The following is an 8,334-nucleotide window of genomic DNA, read 5'->3' as shown; positions in this document are numbered from 1 at the left end:
TTTGGGATTAACATATACACACTACTATATATAAAATAATCAACAGGACCTACTGTATAACGCAGGGAACTATAGTCAATATTCTGTAATAACCTATATGGGAAAAGAACCTGAAAAAGAATGGATATATGTATATGTGTAACTGAATCACTTAGCTGTACACCTGCAACTAACACAACATTGTAAATCAACTATACTTCAATATAAATGAAAAATAAAAAATAACTTTAAAAAATTTGTCAAGATAAAAAGTTGGAAGGGGTGAGCTTGAGAAGCCAGTCTGGAGGAAACTGACCAAACTAAGTGTTGTACATAACAAAGAATTTGACTGGCCTTTGTCCCTGGTTCCTTATGGGGAGACTAAATCCTTGGAATTTCCCAAGTATTAGAAGTGATATTCATGGTGGGCCTTGATAATTTATGCCAAGGAGGTGACTCATGGTGGCCCCTAAATGGTTTCAGGACTGGGGCTGGCCAGTTATGGGAAGAGGGTTGGGGCTTTGAGCCATGGGGAGGGAGGTCCAGGAAGGGGGACTGGAGATTGAGTTCAGCCTCCAGCCAATGATTTAATCACCCATGCCGACATAATGAAACCCCTATAACAACTCTGGACACAAAGCTCAATGGAGCTTCCTGGTTGGTGAACTCATCAATGTGTCAGGAGGGTGATGTGCCATGGTTCCACGAGGAGATAACACAGAAGCCCTGCATGCCGGACCTTCTCAGACCTTGCCCTATGTGCCTCTTCATTTGGCTGGTCCTGCTGATTTGTATCTTCTCTATAAAACTGTAATCCTAAGAATAGCACTTTCCTGAGCTGTGTGTCCTGTGAGTTGTTCTAGTGAATTATTGAAACTGAAGGGGGTTGTGGGATCCCCCAAACTGTACCCAGTGAATCAGAAGTGCCTGTGGCCTGTGACCCCTCTGAACTTGCAGCTGGCACCTGAACTAAGAGCAGTCTTGTTGAGGATTGTGCTCTTGAACTTGTGGGATCTGCGCTAACTACGGGTGCTTAGCACTAGAGCTGAATGGCAGTACTCCATTTGGGGTTTTTAACCGAACACTGAATGAAGGAAGAACTCACCTTTCTCTCTGTAGCCTGCATCAGTTTCTGGACTCCCTCCTAAATCACCAGGTTCCCTTTCTCAGATGTCCTTGGCCCCAGTTCCACTCCCAACATCCTACCTGGGGGACTCTGGCTTTCTGCTCCACCATTCCGACTAGCCAAGGGCAAGATGAAGACATCTTTATGAGATTAAGACCAACCTTGGGTGTCCTCCCAGGCTCAGTAAGGACCAAATTTCCTCAGAATTAGGGACAGTAATATGTATGTGTTTGGGAGGGCTTCCCTGTGATGCAGTGGTTGAGAGTCTGCCTGCCGATGCAGGGGACACGGGTTCGTGCCCCGGTCCGGGAAGATCCCACATGCCACGGAGCGGCTGGGCCCGTGAGCCATGGCCGCTGAGCCTGCGCGTCTGGAGCCTGTGCGCCGCAACGGGAGAGGCCACAACAGTGAGAGGCCCACGTACCGCAAAAAAAAACAACAACAAAAAAAATATGTATGTGTTTGGGAAGTGGGGAGTTGTCTCAGTGTCATCTTTTTTCTTCCCTCGCATTCTTTCATCTCCTGAGCACAAGTCTGTAGTATGGACAGGACAAGTCTAGGAATCAGGGGCTGTCAGGAGGGACCTCACACATCACTGAGCATAACCCTCTTATATACAGAGAGGTAAACCGAGCCTGTGAAAAGGAGTAACAGGGCTGGGGTGGGAACCTGAGCCCGCTGACTAGTAACCCAGGCTGCCTCCCCTTGATGGGGCACAGAGGCCCCTGCCCCTGTGGGCAGCCATTCTGAGTCTGCCACAGATGTGCATACAGAAGGCAAGGAGGCAAAAGAAGGAAAATGAGTAAGCCCACAGGCAGGGGAAGACACTTCCCATCCAGGCCCGTCCACAGCCTTCATCAGTGGGACCTCAGAAGCCAAGAGGTCACGTCGGCAGGGGGTGGCAAGGCCAGATGTCAACCTCTAGGTGTAGAGACAGGCTCCAAACACCCCTGAGCTCATTTAACCCATTAGACATCTTTCACCCATGATTTTCAACACTGCATCTCAACAGGAAACACCCTCCCCCCCCTCATTTATTGGAGCCCAATTCATCCTTCAAAGGCTTCTCAGTGGGCCCACTCCTCCCATTGTTGCCATCAGAATGAACCGATCCTTATTCTACACTCCCACAGTCCCTTGCTCATCCACATACTCTTAGGCCATGAGTCCTACACATCTAGTATCCCTATGTGCCCAGACCAGCACCTGCAGAGACCTAGTGCTCAGAAAATGTTAACTAGGGACTTCCCTGGTGGCGCAGTGGTTAAGAATCTGCCTACCAACTCAGGGGACACGGGTCCGGGAAGATCCCACGTGCCGTGGAGCAACTAGGCCCGTGCGCCACAACTACTGAGCCTGCACTCTAGAGCCCACGAGCCACAACTACCGAAGCCCACGTGCCTAGAGCCCGTGCTGTGCATCAAGAGAAGCCTGCGCACCGCAACAAAGAGTAGCCGCCTCTTGCTGCAACTTGAGAAAGCCCAAGCGCAGCAACGAAGACCCAACACCTCCAAAAATAAATAAACAAATAAATTTATTTAAAAAAATTTTTGACTACCCTCAAGGAATGTACACTGTTACAATTATAAATTAATGTACAATAGTATGTTAAAGTTTTATATTAGTATTACTGGGATGGGGCTGGAAAAAAAAAAAGAAAATGTTAACTAAGTGCCTGCCTGACTGAAACTATTATTATAAACTCAAGGAGAAAAGACTGAATTCAACTCAATGCAAGCATTGGCTGAGAGCCTGCCATGTGCTCTGCACAGTGCCAAGTGCTTAGTATACAGACCCCTGTCATCAAGGGGCTCACAGCCTACTGAAAAGTCACAGAAGTAAATTATTATGATAATTATGATATATATGTATCACAGAATTTATTACATAAGTAATGCAGTATGGTGCCTGGTGTGGTAACAATGTCATGCGCCAACTGAAATAAGCAGTCCAGAACTTCCCTGGTGGCGCAGTGGTTAAGAATCCACCTGCCAATGCAAGGAACACGGGTTTGAGCCCTGGTCTGGGAAGATCCCACATGCCGCAGAGCAACTAAGCCCGTGCGCCACAATTACTGAGCCTGCGCTCTGGAGTCCACGAGCCAGAACTACTGAAGGCAGCACGCCTAGAGCCTGTGCTCCGCAACAAGAGAAGCTACCGCAATAAGAAGCCTGCACACCGCAACGAAGGGTAGCCCCCGCTCGCCACAACTAAAGAAAGCCTGTACACAGCAACGAAGACCCAATGCAGCCAAAAATAATAAATAAGTAAATTTTTAAAAAAAATTCAGGGAGTAAAGGAAACCTCCTTGCAGTGGGGGAAATGCACCCAGGTAATGCACTGCGTGCAGAGGTATCACTATTACTTAAATTTTCATTGGAAAGAAAAACAAAAATTATCATTGGGGGTGGCATGGGATGAAGTGTAGGGTACTGCATTGCTGGGGTGGGGAGATGGGAGATGGAATGGCTGTGGCCCTTCTTCACTATGGTGGGGAGTCATTTGGCTTCTGAGGCCTCCGGGAACATGTGCAGGGGAATGGAGAACTGGGAGTTACCAGTGCCTGATGAGGAATGTGAGTGAGCAATTAGGACTCCTTGATGGGACCCTGAAGGAGTCCTTCACCTCCTACAGAGAGGGTTCATATGGCTGACTCAATACTCAGCCCTCTAGGGAATTCCTGGTGGTCCAGTGGTTGGGACTCCGAGCCTTCTCTGCCAATCAGGGAAATAAGACCCCACAAGCCACAGAGCCTGGCCAAACAGAACAAAACAAAACAAAAAAACCTCAGCCCTCTAGGTCTCCTATGTTAAGGCGAAGGCATTGATGGGGAAGGGGTGGGATCCTGAGATGGGGACATTTGTACAGACATGGATAAGGCTAATTCTGAACTCCTAAATCCTTTTGAAGTGTCTTGTCTGTAGAGACAATCTCCTCTTGTCGTAATCCTGTCTCCTGGGACATCAGCCTCAGAACCCTTCCTGCCTCCATCCCTCCTGGCCCCAGGCCCTTCATGAGTTAGATCCCAGTACAGCCTGGGTGGAGAAGCACAAGACCCACGCTAAGAGGAGAATGCCCCCAGACGGAAAGAGTCACAGGCCCTAGCAAACTGCCTTGGCAGGAGCCACAGGAGCATGTGTGGAAGAGGGTTTGAAGGGAAACACACCCAGGAGCGTGGAATGTAAGATCCAGTTTGGCCAAACTCATGGCCATGGATGCTCATCCAGGATTTGGGACTTCATGTATTGGCTTGAGCACCTGGGAGAGGAATTCATAGTCTGCTAGCTTGTTTAACTAAAGCCTGGACTTAATGGTAACCTAGAGTTCATAAATTTGAAATGCCAGAATTTCCCTGGCATACTATAGAGGAAGGAATCCAAAATCTCAGAGAGATGGGAATGCTGGATTGGATTTATTATGTGCAATCTGCTTAGCCACCCCTAGCCATGTATTTTAAGGGAGTCTGGAAAACACTCCCTTCACCAATGCATTAAGAAATGCATTGGTAAGGGCCACCAGCATCCTTGGCTAGCTCTGACGGCTGTCCTCTGTAGGCTGGAGATGCTAATGGGGGATGCTGGATAGTGAAACTTAATTCCTTGATCTTGATGAGAATAATGGTATCCTGGTGCGGTGAAGAGCAGATGGTAGTACTCAACAGCCAAAGGCAAGGTAACTACAATGACCCAGAATAAAGCGTGGGAAAGAATGCTCATCAGGTGGACAAAGTGACAGGCGCTGGACCGCGGTCAGCCGTTTCCCCCAGGCATTCCAGGGCTTGTTCAGTGGACCCATGATGGCAGGGATGGAAGCTATGCTTTGGCTTAATAACATGGTCTTCCCCTCTCTGAGGCTAATCTGGCTGTAGCCAGTGCTGATTGACCATCCTACTTACAGCCTGATTGGGTACCATTCTCACCTGGTGTAGACTGATTTGACTGCCCACCCCCCCCCCCCAGTGTAGATGGACTGTGGTTTATCCTCAAGAGAACAGACACAGGGGACTTCCCTGGCGGTCCAGTGGTTAAGACTCCACGCTTCCAATGCACAGGGTACGGGATTGGTTCCTGGTCAGGGAACTAAGATCCCACATGCCACTAGGTGCAGCCAAAAAATAAATAAATACATACATACATACATACATAAAATAACATATATAAAAAAAAGAGAGAACAGACACATATTCTAGGTATGAATTCACCGCTGCCTACAGTACTTCTGTCAGTGCCACCATTTATGGACGTATAGAATACCTTATCCATCACCATGGCATGCCACATAACATGGCCTCCAATGTGGGCACACATTTTATAGCCAAGGAAATGTACAAATGAGCTCACACCCAAGGCATTCACTGGTCTTACCATGTGCCCCATGACCCAGGAGCAGCTGGCTTGACAGAATGGAGGATTAGTCAGCTGAAGGCACAGTTAGAGCAGAGCTAAGAAACTACACCCTACAAGGTGGAAGTGCTATCCTACAGAATGCGGTGTATTCTTTAAACCAAAACCAGAATCGTATTATATGTAACTGAGAGGTGGGGGTAGCAGCAGCCTTTTCGCTATTATAGCTAAAGTCTGTAGACTACTGGAAGAACTTTTGCTACCCATCCCCAGAACCTTGCCCTCAGGGAATTTGGCGATCCTTAGCATTCGAGGGAGAAACATTTGCACTGTGGAATGATCACAGTATTGATGACTTGGAAGCTGAGATGGCCCTGGCCATTTTGGTTTCTCATGCTACTGAACCAACAGGCAGAGAAAGGGGTTACTGTAATGCCTGGGTTGACTAATCCCAGTTACCAGAGAAAATAAGCTTGCTACCACGTAACAGAGGTAGGCACTAGAACTGGAACCCAGGGGATTCACAAAGTGCCTCTTAATAATCCTCCGCTCGTTGTCCTGGTTAGCAGAAGACTTCAGCAACCCACAGTGTCAAGACTACCAAGGACTCAGACCCCACAGGAATAAAGGATTGAGTCACCACCAGGTAAAGAACCCAGTCCCTGGTGGCACAATGGTTGAGAATCCACCCACCAATGCAGGGGACACAGGTTCGAGCCCTCTTCTGGGAAGATCCCACATGCTGCGGAGCAACTAAGCCCGTGGGCCACAACTACTGAGCCTGCGCTCTAGAGTGCGCGAGCCACCACTACTGAAGCCCGCACGCCTAGAGCCCGTGCTCTGCAACAAGAGAAGCGACCGCAATGAGAAGCCCTCACACCCACTCACGGCAACTAGAGAAAGCTCGCGTGCAGCAGCGAAGACCCAACGCAGCCAAAAATTTAATTAATTAATTGATTGATTAAAAAAAAAACCTGCCCAGCCAAGGTGCTGGTAAAGGATAAGAAGAATACATCATTGGAGGAAAAAGTAGGCAGCTCTGAATATGAACTTAGGCCTCATAACCCCCATTGTCCCCTGCTAACTTATGGGAGCTAATATTTTAGGTTTCAGTGGACATATGACATCACCTCCCAATGATATAGTAGGCAATGTGACCCAGTGTGTCCTCTGTGCTGGGGACATGGGTTTTTCTTCTGGAAAATGCTAAGAGGAGCTTCCTGCGGATGCTCCAGATTCCCCCTCACCCCCCTCACCCCACAGCCCTGTGCCCCGGAAAGCTGAGTGACATCAGAGGACTCCCACACCCCGCCACTTGGATTCAGCCAGTGAGGGACCAGTCGGGGGTCTGAAGATGGGAGGATAGTGAAGACAGGGAATTTATTCGCGGCTTCCTTCCCAGCAGAATCAACACTACCTACAATGATTGAAGGTCACAGCTATTGTCAGGCACCCTCTCCACACAGCTCTCTCTGGCTCGGGGCTCCTGTCATCTGCTCCCTCCCCTCTTCAGACCTCAGGCGCTGACACCCCACTATTACTAACCATGAGGTACTGCAGCAGCCCCAGCGATTTCTCCATACCCCGCCCACACCTTTATAAACAATCACTTTATTAAACTCTCTTCAAAATTACCCATCAGTGTTCCTGCTAGGACCCTGGCACATAGAGCATGTATTTTAATTAGGATTAGTTTTGGCAATGAGCAACAGAAAATCTAAAATAACAATAGTGTACGCAAGATAAAAGTTTGTCTTTCTTATATAAATTAAACTTGGTGTTAAGCAACCCAAAGCTGGTATGGTAGCTCCATGAAGATCAGATCATACTATTTTTTGTATCTTTTAAAAATTAACATAACAAAAGATTTCCAATAGCATTACAAACTCTTTAGAAAGAATCAAGACTTGGCTCAAGTACCATCTTCTAAAGCACTTGTCCTGATGCTCATTCCAGCTCTTGAAGAATAATCTCCCTCTCTCAGAACCCTGGTTTCTACCCCTAAACAGACACACACACACACACACACACACACACACACACACACACGCACTGCGCGGGCTCCAGTCACGGCATCTGTCACACTAGAGTCCCTTATCTGTTTATGAGTCTGTCTCCTTCTTTGACTGAAGGGAGCTTCTCTTTTTGTCTTATTATCTCCAACCCCAATCTCTGGCATAAAACAGAGACCAATAAATGGGTCTGAATGAAAGGACATTTTAAGGCCTACAAAATATTTCATCATGTAGACTCACCCTAGATTGTTCCTTTATTACTTTAACATTGAACATTTAGGTGATTTTAGTTTTTCATTTTAAATATTATTGTAGGATTTTCATTTGATCAATGGAATAGGTGCCCCTGGAAGAGACTTATACTTGCTATTTCATCAGACACAGGCATGCTGACCCCATTTGCCCCTCTGGCTACAGTCTAATCAGATAGGTCAGATTTACACTCAGTAATTATCTGATAATATCAGCAATCTTCTCTAAGAAGCCCTGCTACTTTTCCTTAATTTTCTTTTTCACATTCTATGTGGCTCATCTCAGTTTAACCACAGCCCTGGTTTTCTACCTGTGCACGTGAAAAAAGAGAGGAGAGGGATAATCTGCTGTGTACCAGGTACTCAGGTGTGTCCTCACATTTAATTGAATTCTCCCCAAAAGCTTGTGAAAAGAGTTTTGGAGAGACAGACCTGTAAACACAACCCTGTAATGAACGCACAGTTCCACCACTTGCCTGCTAGAGGATCTTCCTCGAAGTAACTTCGTTTTTCAGGGGCTCCGTTTCCTCGACTGCAAAACCAGGATGAAAATACCTGATGTGTGGTTGTGAGGATTAAATGAGATGTCTGTGAACATGGCCTGGCTCTAGGTAGCGGGT

This window comes from Delphinapterus leucas, chromosome 10 (genome assembly GCF_059928025.1).
Source record: "Delphinapterus leucas isolate spDelLeu-1000000601 "Yukka" chromosome 10, BTC_Dleu_Yukka2, whole genome shotgun sequence".
Lineage (NCBI taxonomy): Eukaryota > Metazoa > Chordata > Mammalia > Artiodactyla > Monodontidae > Delphinapterus > Delphinapterus leucas.
Note: the sequence above shows the minus strand (reverse complement) of the source record.